General features: G+C 50.2%; 1 long non-coding RNA gene across 1 annotated transcript; it reads left to right on the forward strand.

The window, feature by feature from the left end:
* Window positions 1-1,250: 1,250 nt before the first annotated feature.
* Window positions 1,251-7,149, forward strand: LOC132012942 (uncharacterized). Its single transcript, XR_009402818.1, has 4 exons — window positions 1,251-1,350; window positions 1,916-2,129; window positions 5,811-5,956; window positions 6,378-7,149. It is a non-coding gene; the product is annotated as an uncharacterized LOC132012942 (long non-coding RNA).
* The last annotated feature ends 6,572 nt before the right edge of the window (window positions 7,150-13,721 follow it).

Here is a 13,721-nt window from a genome sequence, read left to right on the forward strand (position 1 = left end):
ACGCAAAGATGCTTGTGCAAATGTTCATATCCACCACACTGGGAACAAACCAAACATCCTGAAACAAACGCACAGACCAGCCAATGGTAGGTTCACACGGTGGCCTGCCACCCTCCTGTGAAAAGGAACAAGTCACTGAGACACAGGCCGAGAAGCATCCCAGCTCTCAGAGCCAGAAGCCGGGATGGGGAACACCAACCCACTGTCAGCCGGTTTCCTCGGCTTAAAAATACCTGTATGCCGTGAAGGAACTTGCATCTTACACTCCAGGCAGATAACTGGAGAGAAACACGTGACCAATATGCCAAAAGCTGTGTTCAGGTCAGGAAGGAAAGTCCCATGGCCACGGGAAGGGGGCAGGGAGGAGCCGCTGGCGTCCCTGACCCCGGGGAGGCTCTTCCAGGAGGCAGGATTGGAGAGGAGCTGCCCGGGGGCGATGTCCCGGGAGCAGAGGCGAGTGCTGTGAGGGCAGGGGGCAGAGGGAAAGCCAGTGGAGGGGACAGGGGCCTTGCAGCGACTGTCTAAGCAGGAGAACTGAGGACGAGTAGGGGCTCAGTGGCATTCACAGTCTTCGAGGCACTCTGGCCAGAGCTGAGGCAGTAGCCCATGAGGAAGGGAATCCATGAAGCCATAGCTGTGCCCGGTGGGAGAGGATGGTGGCCGAACACTGCTGGGCAAGGGAGCAGTGTGGTTGCTTGCCCGAGCTCCGAGTTAATGCTCTGTGGTTATCGTCTCAAAGTTCTTAACAACTTGATGTTGGGCTTTGCATTTTGCTGTGAAGTCTGATGGGGTGCAGGAGCCTCGCTGGGGCACCATCCAGCTCCCGGCTCCTGCCTTCCTGACCCTGGTTCTCAGCCCCTCATCCCCCCTCCATTGGGCATCCTGGGTTCCCACCTCCGACACCTGTGGGGATGAGGGTGTGTGGAAAGGGGAGACTCACAACCTGTTGGGATGGGGTTGAGGCGGGGCAAGAAAGAAGCAGAGGCAGAGGGGGAAGAGGGAAAGGGAGCCAGGGACCCACAGCACAGGACTCAGTCAGTGACCATGAACCATCTCCTGTGCACCTCTGGGGGGGTCCCGTCCCCACCCCTCCTGGGGGCACGCCATGTGCGGCCCATGCCCCTAGAACCTTTCCATGCCTCCAGCTCAGAACAGAGCCAAGACTCCCCAAGCCGCTACCCCTCGGTTGCCGCCCATTTGGCCCCGCCCCTTGGTTACCGCCCACTCGGCCCCTCCCCGCCCCGCCCGGCGCTTCCCCTGCTAGAGTTGCCCCTGTGGGTCCCTGCAGCTCTAGACAAATCACTCAGGGGCTCTGAGGTGGCAGCTTCCTCAGTGGAACAGAGAGCTGAGGTCAGTTTTCTGCGCCCCGGAGCCCCACCGCCCGCCCCGCCCTGCGTGCCGGTGTACCGCACCGGCTCTGGTCCGGGCCGTAGCTGTTTCCTGCGGGGCGCGGCCAAGCTGCGGGCTCCCGGCACAGACAAGGGCGGGCCCGGGAAGCTGAAAGGGGTTCAGATCTCTCTTGCCCCCCCCCCCCCCCCCGGCTCTCCAGCTCCCCACCCCCCGCCCTCCTTGGTCTGCACTGTCGGGGAGGCCTGGGTCCCTTGTCCTTGTCGCCACACCCGTGGCCCCGGGAACCAGGCCAGGATGGAGAGCTGTCGCGGGCCGCCCACGCCCGGGGACACGCGCGCTGTATTTAATTTTGGAACCTGAGCGAACTTCGCTGCTGGCAGGATTGCCCGGGCAGCTCATCCCTCGCGACAACTCGCGTTTTCATTTAGCCAGAGATAACAGGTGTCCCCAAGTCACCGGCTGTGCGCTTGGACTAATGTCGCGCGGGGTGAGGGGACAGGAGGGTCTGTGCTGTACTGCTTGTGATTGGCGCTGCTGGCAAACTTCTCCTCCCTTTTCACGCCAGAGAAAACCCAGAGAGGAGACACGGTTCCTTTAGGGAAAGTGTGCGGAGCTGTTTCTACCGAGCGCCTGAGACCCGAGCCCGTCAGCTCGCCCCTGCCCGAGGCCCCGACCTCCGGCTGGTTTTGACAATCTCCATCTCCCCACGGGCGCCCGCAGCCGGGCACCAGCCGCCCAACGCGTGGGAGCTGCTCCGGCCCCCAGTCGTCCGCGCACAGGTGAGCCCGGGGGGCTCCAGGCTGGGAGCGCTGCGGGGGCCCCAGGGTACTGCTGGCCTCCAGGGTGTGATCCTGGGAGTGCCCTGAGGTCTAAACGGAGGTGACAGAGCCTCCCACTGCCAACTCCAGGCCACGTGACTATGTTTGCTGGATTAGACCAGGCTGCACCGCCAGGAGGACCCAGGCCCGAACCAGTCCCGTTCTAGCGAGGTCACAGCGAGGGGGACGCTCCAGGTCAGGGCCAGCTGCACCGGGTCACTGGGGTATCTGGCTGAGGGGCTCCATCAGGAGCACCTGCTTCCAAGGGCACCCTGGTTTGCTGTTCCCGTCAGCAGGAAGGGAGGGAGAAAGGGTACAGTAGTAGTGTCTCCCCAGGCCAGGTCTGGAAGAAACCCAGACCGCTCCCATACATTCCATTGGCCAGAACTTGGTGACACGGCAGTCCCTAAGAGCACAGGCTACTGGGAAGTGTAGTTCCTAACAGAACAGGCTGCTGGGAAGTGTAGTCCCTAGCAGCATAGGCTGCTGGTAGATGTAGTCCCTAACAGCACAGGCTGCTGGGATGTGTAGTCCCTAGCAACATAGACTTTTGGGAAGTGTAGTCCCTAGCATCCTGGGCTGCTGGGGAGTGTAGTCCCTTACAGCACAGACTGCTGGGAAGTGTAGTCCCTAACAGCATGGGATGCAGGGAAGTGTAGTCCAGCTGTGAGTTGGGGCTGCAGAGCTGCTGTCATCACTCTCCCAGAATGGACCACCTGGCAATGGGAAGGGGAGAAGGCCCAGAAGCTCTGCTGTATAGGGACTTCATGAGAGGACCCAGGACACTCATTTTGAGAAAGGAAACTCGAAAGCATGTGCATCTTCAAGTATTTGAAAATCTGAAGCAGCTTGACTGTGTGGCTGAGGGGCTCCATCAGGAGCACCTGTTTCCAAGGGCACCCTGGTTTGCAAATCCAAAGGGAAGTGGGGGAAACCGTGACAGAGAGCTAGTCTGAGTCTCCATAAGAAATCACCACCAACACACAGATTCTCCCAGAGTGAAGCCGGGCTCTCATGCTGTGGAAGAGACCCACAGGCCACCAAGCACCCAGGCCCACAAGTGCAAAACAACAGCTTCCCATCCCTACTTCTTTTAAAAAGCCATTATCAACACATCCCTCTTTCCTTTTCTTAATCCGTCTTGGTTTGTCTTTCTCCACGATCTGAGAATCCCTGCTCCTTGCTCTCAGAACAGAAGAGGCTGCAGGCCTGAGGGTGGTTGGCCCAGGTCTGGGTAGAAGCCAACTGAGTCTAAGCTCAGACAGGCTCAAGGAGTCAGGTCCTCAGGGCCACCCGCCATCTTTAGAACAAACAAAGCTGCGTTTGCAAGCCACTGTGAACTTAAGAAAAGCCCCGCGTGTGTTATTACAGGCACATTTCTCCCCACAATGTTCCTGGATGAGAACTGGGAAGGCAGACCAGCCCTTGAGCCACCAGGTGGGCACACGTGGTCGAGGACAGGCTGAGGGCCAGAATTTGCCCTAGCATATTCCAGGGTAAGGAGACCCGCCCTCTCTGCAGAAATGAGGCTTGGTGTTGTCTCCTGCTAGGCTTGGGGTTGTCTCCTGCTAGGCTTTGCAGTTTGAGGCTAAGTGGCAGAGCTCAGATAGCAGCTTTCTGGCTGGACAAGACACCCCTGGAGCTTGTCAGCCTGGAGCCACCACGGGGCAGAGGTGGGCAGATGACTAAGCTGAGAGGGAGAGCCAAACACCCCATTCTTAGCCGAGCTCCACCGCAAGAATCCAAGCCGCCCAGAGCAGCGCCCTCACTCCCTAGGCTAACTTCCCCTTCATCTCAGGAGGGGAGGAGCTGCACTGCCTCTCCCCACCACGAGGGGCTGACCTAAGGGTCCCATCCATGCAGGATGAGGACCGACTTCTCAGGAACTGGAGGAGTATGCAGGTCACTGTTCGCTCAGGCTGAGCCAGCCCTGGTTAATGGTCCCGGCAAGAGCCATCGTGCTGATTCCAGGGCATATCACTCCTTGGATACAACCAATTCTAACATCCCCCAATTCTATAGAAAATCACAGCAGCACCCGCCCCCCCCCCCGACTTCCCCCCCCCCCCCAAGCAAATCCCAGAGACTGGTTGCCCGCAGAGGGGTCATAGCAACGCGCGGGCCACGATGCAGACCCGCCTCCAGCAGTGAGGCCCCGCCCCCCGGACACCAGACCCGGGTCCACCTAGCAGGGACCTTGGCAGCCGCACTGCCGGGTGCGCGCTGAGCAGCGCCCCGTGACGGGGAGCCAGGCTGCACTGCTGAGGCCGCAGGCCGGGTCTTGGCGTTCCAGAGCAGCAGGGGGACCCCGCTCGCCCCCCTCCCGCCTCCCTCCTGTGTCAGGCTGCCTCGGCCCCAGAGCAGAATTGCTGGCGTTGTTGGTTTTATCTCTTCCCACCCAGAACACACATTCCTGAGTGCGCTTTAAATCCCCAGATTCCAAAGGGCAACGAGGCTGTTTATCCAGACCTCGGCCCCTTAAACCATTGTTTTATGCAGCCCTGCTTTCCGAAGCATTTCCTAGTTTCCCGCTGATACCAGGAAAATGCGAAATTTCCCCGCGGGGTTTGGGGTTTGGGGGGGGGGTGGGGATAGGGAGCGAGGAGTGCCTGGAAGGGCAGACAGCTGGCCTCAAGCTGGAAGGCCGTTAGGGGATCAATGGCCCACAGGAAGAAGGCGATTAGACGGATTAGATGCCCTGGATCGGCAGTTCTTGCTGGTAATGGGACCCCTCCCTCTGTCCATCCTCTAGCGACATCTTCCTCCTGGACCCTAGACTGGGAGACACAGGGAGGGGAGGGTCACACCCTGCCAAGCCCATCCCCAGCCACACCCCTTGGGGCCAGCCCTTAAGAAGAGCCCTCCTCACTGGGGGCTGAGCACATAGGTCCCCTGGTGACATCATTAGATGCAGATGGCAGGTGCCGACATGGCAGTGCCACTGGAAGGGGTCCAAGCTCCGCAGGCTCCCCATGAGGGGGTGGCTCAGTCACATCCCAGGGCCCTCCCGGCCCTGTCCCGGCCCACTAAGACTGCTGAAGTCCTCCAGTCATTGGGGAAAACAGGAACCACTCTAGGTGTGAACCACTTTCACATACAAATTCACCTTCATCCCCTGAGAGAGGCAGAAATACCTCCATAGAACTGAGAGTAAATACAGAAGTCACCCGCTGAAGGGTACGCTCAGGTCATGGATTCATTCAACAAACATCTCGATCACCTACTGTTCTGGGGTTAGGATGCCAGCATGTGAACTGGGGGGTGGTTCAACCTGTGAGTAACCCCATCAGGGCAGCAGTCCTGCTCCTGAGGAGGCCCTGATGGGTCTGGTTGAACCCGGGGCTCCTGGGCCTATCTGTGGGTCTTGGTTTGTGGAGATGACATAGCGAAGCCTGAATGTCGCCCTGTGAGTAGTGAGCCCAGTTAACCTGTCGGGCCCAGCTGGAGGGCACACGTGGGGCCCTGGATGGAGGGTCACTTGCCAGGTATGCGCAGGTCCAGGAAGCCCACCGGTGGAGGAGGGGTGGCGGAGTGGGCAGTACCAGGGGCCCGGGGAAGGGGGTGACACTGCCAGGACCTTCCATCTCCTGCTAAGAAGCAGGTTCTGCATCCAGCCCTCCCCACTCCTAGTCCCTCGGCCAGTCTCCATAGGGTGCTGCTGAGTGCAAACCTGCGCTCACCCACTCCAGGCAAGGGGTCCAGCAGCCAGCAGCTGGACAGGACGGGTGAACCGGCAAGGCCTTCGCATGCTGTGGAAGGAACCGTGGAGGAGTAGGAGAGGCAGGGAGGTAGGAGCCTTCGGTGCTAATGGAGAAAATTTGGGCAGGGAAAGGGGCTAAGATATGGTCAGGGGGGTGAGGGGTGTCAAAAGTTTGGAGGGAAAGGTTCTCTGAGAAGGTGCCTCCTGGAAGATGTGAATGGTGCCTCTGAGCGTCTGTTGAAAGCTCTGGGGCCCAGGGAGCCATCAGTGTAAAGGCCCTGAGGTGGGGTCAGGCCTGAGGGTGTGAGGTGCTCCAGGGTGGCAGCTTGGCTGGAGGGCAGGGATAGGGGATAGTGGCTGGGGGAGGGTGGAGGCCAGCCAGACCCCACAAGGCCTTGTGGGTCATTATCAGAGCCCCAGGGCTGGCTCTGAGCAGATGGGGAGCTGACAGGAGGGTGCGAAAGGGAGCGGGTGCCTGGATGTGTGTTAACAGAATCACTCTGCCCCAGGAGGAGCTGGGAGAGGAGGCTGGACCACAGAGCAGCGGGGAAAACCCTCCTGGACACCGGCTAAGAAACTTCCCTCCTTAGCATGACCGGGACTGCCAACCCCAAGCAGGGACCAGCACCCCTGCCTGTCCCCCCTGCTGCAGAGGGACCACTGGATGCTGGCTCATGGCTTGCACCCGACACAAATGTGCCCATCCTTACCAAGGTGGCATTGCCGACACCAGCCACAGACCTCCGGCCAGCTGGCAGGGCCGTGGGCCCCAAACGAGCCCAAGATGGGACTCCTGAGCTGCTATCCATCCCATGGGAGCTCTGGGCATCAAAACTCCTATGGAGGCCCAGCCAGAAGCAACTCTTACAGGAAACCTGGGGGCCCATGGAGGTGTACCCCTGGGATTCCTCAGGAGCTGGTCAAAGGCCTCACCTCCAAGGGAATCACCTTCAGGGGACACCACCCCCAGAGGGACATCACCTCCAGGGCACACTACGTCCAGGGGGACATCGCCTCCACGTGGACACTACTCCTGGGGGGACATTGCCTCCAGGGGACTTCACCCTAGGGAGACAGCGCCTCCACATGGACATGTCCCCCCTGGGGGGACAGCACCTCCAGGAGCTCCCTGGGGTGGTCCCACCCGACAGACCACAAACTGCATCTGTAGCATTTGGACAAAATGGTCCTTTGCCTTCAAACATCAGTGACTTTCTTTGGCCCCCACACTTTTGCAGAAGTGCGCCTTGACTTGTAATAAAATTTTACTATTATCCTCAATAGGCCTTGGCAAAGTCCTCCCCTCTCTGAAGGTGATCAAATGTATTCAGCACCAGGTGAACAGGGAGCTGATGCATGGACTCGCTGGTTCCTCGATGGGTTGTCTTGGACTGTCCCCCACCCTCCAGTCCCTCCTCTGCAGCTGGGTTAGGCATCCTGCCATCCCCCACTCCTCCTTCCCAGGTGCACTTGTATTCTGCTGTCCCCCACCTCTCCTTTCCAGGTGTGCCCTGCATCTCTTCTGCCCTATCTGTTTCCTCTGCCCCACATGTCCTTACTGCCCCTGATTTGCTGACAAGCCCATGAAGACAGCCCTGCTTCCAGCATCAGCAACAAGACTGATGAGGGCGCCTTAGTCTGCCTCTCTCACTGAGTCCTGACTCTGGAGACATCTGGACACAGCTGGAGAAGGTAAACAATAGTTGCCCTTGTCAGATTTGATAGGGAAGTGAACAAGGAGGGAAGTGAGGAATGCACTCCTCCATCTGTCTGATCAAACGAGGGCTCATGCACACCTACGTGGGGTAGTACGTTTCTGACTAGCCCAAGAGCAGAAAGTCAGTATGAGTCTGCGGGAAGGAGGGGTCTCTGCCCCTCTACACCTACATCCACACAACAGACCACCTGAGCCCACCTGAGCTGGCAGTCAGCCATGACCAAAACAGATATGCTCTTTTGTGCATACACCATGCTCCAGCACCACAATGTGGAAAGGGTTAGGGAGACACAGTTACCTTTTAATTTTGGAGAACAGATAATAGACAGAGAAATTACTCCAAAAGGAGAATGAATACGTTGCTGCAGAGGCTCAGCAGGGTCCCCAACCCCATGTGTTCTTCCACAAAGAGATCCTCTCTGGGTCAGGAGGCCAGTGAGATCCCATATTTTTAGAAGGAGTATACTCTGATCCTACTTCCTAGCTAATCTCAAAAATCCTAATCCCCTCTGGGCGCCTGGGTGGCTCAGTGGGTTAAAGCCTCTGCCTTCAGCTCGGGTCATGATCCCAGGGTCCTGTGATCCAGCCCTGCATCCTGCATTGGGCTCTCTGCTCAGCAGGGAGCCTGCTTCCTTTCCTCTCTCTCTGCCTGCCTCTCTGCCTACTGTGATCTCTGTCTGTCAAATAAATAAAATCTTTAAAAAAAAAATCCTAATCCCCTTTTCTAAATACTCATTCTCCTAGCCTCTTTTGCAGCAAGGGATGGGCCAAACAAGATGTAAGCAGAAGACTGTAGGGAGACTTTTGGGAAAGCTTCTCCCTCTTAATAGGAAGTACAGATGCACGAAGTTCCCTGGTCCTACTCTTTTCCTTTGGTCTGCCTTGAAATGTATATGGGATTCCTGGACCAGTGGAAGCCACCTTGCAAATATGTGACAAAGGCATGAGGTTGAGAAGCTTGCATAGCCGGAAGATAGAAAAATTCTGGATCCTTGATGACATCACTGAGTTGCCAGACTAATCTTGAAACTACCTAACCTTGGGACTCTTGTTAACATCATGATAAATATCCTGATGATTCACATCATGATGTTGGATTTTCTATTACTTGTAGCTGTAAATATCTTAGCTGATGTCTTGTTTATAAGAGAAATTTCTGTACAGGTACCACTATTGATATAGGGAGGAATCAGTAGAGACCCACTGGGGAGCCAGAACTCCTATCCCTGCCCTTCAGTCACAGGACCTCCCCTTGCAAGTGTCAACAGGGGACATGTAGGGAACCTGGACTTCTACCCCCACCTGGAAGTTTGAGGCAGCGCCCCCACTTCCTCTCAGGAGCAGTGTTACAGGAAGTCAGCTAAAATGAAAGATTTAAATAAGATCCAGAGTTTCATAACATAGTGTACAAACTGCCCAGATTTCAATAGACAATCACTTGTCATACTAAGACCCAGGAACATCTAAAACTGAATGAAACAGGAAAATGAAAATATGCCAACAATGAGAGAGTAATCAAAATAATTTGATAAGGATTTCAAAGCAGCAATCATGAAAATACTTCAATAAGCAATTAAATATGCTTGAAATAATGAAAGAATAGAAAGTTTCAGCAAGCAAAACAGGAAGTACCAACAATAAAATATAAGATCTAAAGAAGGACCAAATGTAAATTTTAGAAATTAAAAATATAATAACAAAATTTTTTTTAAGATTTTATTTATTTATTTGACAGAGAGTACAAGTAGGCAGAGAGAGAGGAAGGGAAGCAGGCTCCCCGCTGAGCAGAGAACCCAATGTGGGGCTCAATCCCAGGACCCTGGGATCATGACCTGAGCCAAAGGCAGCGGCTTAACCCACTGAGCCACCCAGGTGTTTCTAATAACTAAATTTAGAAATCAGTAATGGGCTCAACAGAAGAATAAGGGAGACAGGAAAAATAAGTGAACTGGAAAACAGAATAATAGGAATAACCTTATCTGAACAATAGGAAGAAAATGGAATGAAAAAAACAAAACAAAACAAAAAACCAGAGCCTCAGGGACCTGTGAGACCATAACAAAAGATCTAATATTTGTGCCATCAGAGTCCCAGAAAGAGAAAAGAAAGATGGTGGGACAAAAACTAACAACAGCAACAACAATGCCACACAACAAAAACAAAAACAAAACAAAAAAAAACACTTGAGGAAATAATTCCAAAAACTTCCCAAATTCAGCAAAGGATACAAACCAGATTCAAGAGGCTGAACAAGTCCCAAAGAGAATAAACCACAAATAATCCATAAAAGGACACATCATAATCAAACTTATAAAAACTAAAGACACATTACAAAATAAATGTGAAAGCTGCCAGACAGAAAAGAGTCATTACCTATAGGGGAAAACCTCCAAATGATGGTGAATTTCTCATTAGAAACCACTGGAGACCAGGAAAAAAATGTGGTAAAACATTTTTCATGCACTGAAAGAAAACAATTGTCAACCCAGAGTCCTATAACCAGAAAAAATAACCTTCAGAGATGAAAGGGAAATCAAGATATTCTTAGAGGAAGAGAAACTATGGGAGTTTATCCGCAGCAGACGTACCCAGAAAGAATGGCTAAACAAAATCCTCTAAACAGAAAGGAAAAGATGAAAAAAGGAAATCAGGAAGGAAGGGAGAACAGATGAGTAAAAAAAAGAGTAAATATAATTCCCTTTGAGTTTTCTAAATTAAGACTGGCAATTTAAGCAAAAGTTATATCTGTCTGATATGGTTCTAAATTTATACAGAGGAAATATTTATGACAACTATATTATAAGTGGGGAGGACAAAGGGATGTAAAGGGAGATGAGTTTTCTGCATTTAACTCAGACAGGCAAACTAACACCACCAGACTGCGGCAAGTTATGTGTGCATCAAACAACCACTAAAAAAGCTATACAAACATATACACTGAAAACCCTATAGATAAATCAAAATGGGATGCTAAAAATGTCAAGTAACCCACAGAAACACAGGAGAAACTAAAATAAAAGCTGAAACAGACAAAAACCAAAAACTAAATGGAAACAATAGCCTTCACATATCAATAATTACATTAAACGCAAATGGTCTCAATGCACCAATTAAAAGACTGAGTTTGGAAGAGTGGATTAAAAAAATCATGACCCAACTACAAGCTGATTCTAAGAAATTCACTTCAATATAATGATATAGAAAGGTTGAAAGTAAAATAATGAAAACATTATATATCATCCAAACATTAATCAAAGGTAAGCAGGAGTTGCTCTGTCAATATTAGATAAAGTGTATTTCAGAGCAAAGAAAAATACCAGAAACAGAGAGGAACATCAAATAATAAAAGGCCAATCCATCACAAAGACATAGGTATATTCAATGTGCATGCACCCAGAGCAGGGCTATATTGGAAGCTAAACAACACACTCCAAGATAACCCATGGGCCTAAAATGGAATCTCAAGGGAAATTTTAAAATAGTTACATTGACCTGAATGAAAATTAAATACAACATATCAAAATATGGGGGACAGAGCTAAAGCATTACTGAGAGGGAAATTTATAGCTATAACTGTATACATTAGAAAAGAAGTCTCAAAAAAAAAAAAAAAAAAGAAAAGAAAAGAAGTCTCAAGTCAGTAACCTGACTTCCCATCTCAAGAACCTATAAAATAGAGAGCAAAATGAACCTCACAGCAAGCAAAAGGAAGGAAATAATGAAATGCAGAAATCAATAAAATTAAAACCAGAAAACAATAGAAAAAAATAAAACTTTTTGAAAGACAAAAATGTGACACATCTTTGGGAAGACTGACTGTGGTATATAGAATAATGGTCATCTCCCAAAGATTTCCACTTTCTAATCCTCAGAGCTTATGAATACACTAGCTTACGTGACAAAGAGGAATTAAGTTTGCTGATAGAACTAAGGTTGCTAACAGATAACCTTAAAGGGATAGGAAATATACATCAAGTATATAACATTCCAAAGAAAACTAGACTGACTATATTAATATAACACAATAAAGATTTTTAGAGCACAGGAAATTATCAGTGAAAAAGAAAAACATTTCACAATCACAATTTCCCCCAATTAAATCATCAAAAGGAGAGAAAAATATTTTTTATAAATTTAAACTTTTTTCAAAAAATATTTTATTTATTTGACAGAGAGCAAGAGATCACAATCAGGCAGAAAGACAGGTGTGGGGAGTGGGAAGCAGGCTCCCCACTGAGCAGAGAGCCCGATGCCGTCCTCAATCCCAGGATCCTGAGATCATGACCTCAGCCAAAGGCAGAGGCTTAACCCACTGAGACACCCAGGTGACCCCCCAAATCTTAAATATATCTAATAACAGAGCTTCTAAATTCATAAAACAAAACCTGTTCAAACTAAAAGGAAAATAGACAAATCCACCATTTCAGTCCAAGACTTCAACACTCCTCTCCCAATAATGTATAGAGCAATCATGACAGCACTCCAGCTGGTCTTAAGGGTATTAACTTGCTTTGAGTTAACACACTCCTAGCTTGCTTACCTAAGGTCCTTGGTCTGTAACAGGAGTAAGTTACTTGGAGATTTGCAGACCACTGGCCTTGGGGAATAAAGGACCAGAGCATCCCCAGGCCATAGAGGCCAGCAGGTCTGTTGAAGACCCCTTATCTTTCTGATTAGCTCAGCAATCTTTCAGCAGTTTTTTTTTTTTTTTTAAGTTCACACAAATGAATTTACTGACCTCACTTTGCACATCTATAGACCTTTCCCTCCTTCACAGAAAGAACAGAGTACTCTTGCACAACCACCCTTGCACACCAAGGAACCAGACCATGTTACACAATCTTCTCTGGACACCAAGGAACTAGAACTTCGTACACAACCTCCGACCACGGAGATAACTCTGTAGTTGGCATCATCAACACTGCATGTAATCAAGAAATGTTACAGACCACCACACTCTTAATTAATTAAGACCCTTTAAAAATCTCTGGGCCAGGCTGAAACCTGGGAGTTGGCCTTTGGACAAGAGTCTGCCTTCTCCCCAGGTAGCTGGACTTCTGAACAAAGCTCATATTCCTTTCTAGTCAAAACTTGTTTATTGAGTAAAAAATAGTCAAATCATTCAAGTATGATTTCTGACTACAACAGACTTAAACCAGAATGCTACACCCTCCCCCGCAAAATCTGGAAAATCCCCCAAATATTTGGAATAAAACACAAACTTTTCAATAACCACTGGGTCAAAGAAAAAGATCACAAGGAAAATTAGAAAATATTGTGAACTGGATAAAAATGAAAACACACGGGGCGCCTGGGTGGCTCAGTGGGTTAAGCCGCCGCCTTTGGCTCAGGTCATGATCCCAGGGTCCTGGGATCGAGTCCCACATCGGGCTCTCTGCTCAGCGGGGAGCCTGCTTCCCTCTCTCTCTCTGTCTGCCTCTCTGCCTACTTGTGATCTCTGTCTGTCAAATAAATAAATAAAATCTTTAAAAAAAAAATGAAAACACAAAATGTCAACATTTATGGAGCATAGCTGAAGCAGCACTTAGAAGGAAATTTGTACCATTAAATGTACATATTAGTAAAGAAAAAGGCCCTCAATTAATGATCAAAGCTTCCATTCTGAAGAACTTCTAAAGGAGCAAAACTAATCCCAAAGGAAGCATAAAGAAGAAAATAAAGATAAAATCAGTAATCTGTGCAATCCACAAAATATAATAAAAAATGACAACAATAAATAAATCAAAAAGTTGATTCTATGAAACATGAATAAGCATGGTAAACGTGGTAAAAATCTATTCAGATCATCGGGGAAAAAAGGGAAGTCACAAGTTGTTTATATGGGGAATGAATGGGGAGACATCACTATATACTCTTCAGACACTGAAATGAATAATACTATGAACAACTTTATGCCAATATATTTGATAACTTTGAGGAAATGGGAAAAATCCTTGAAAGACACAAACTACCAAAGCTTACTCAAGAAGAAATATATAATACCAATAGTCCTATATCTCAATTTGATGAGAACTTCCTTCCTTCCTTTCATGTCTTAATCCCGCAGGCTTCAGGGAGGCCAGTATGGTGCCCTCCCCTCTGGAGCTGTGGTGCCCTGTTTTTCACTGGTGCTCCC

The sequence above is a fragment of the Mustela nigripes genome, chromosome 3, assembly GCF_022355385.1.
Source record: "Mustela nigripes isolate SB6536 chromosome 3, MUSNIG.SB6536, whole genome shotgun sequence".
Lineage (NCBI taxonomy): Eukaryota > Metazoa > Chordata > Mammalia > Carnivora > Mustelidae > Mustela > Mustela nigripes.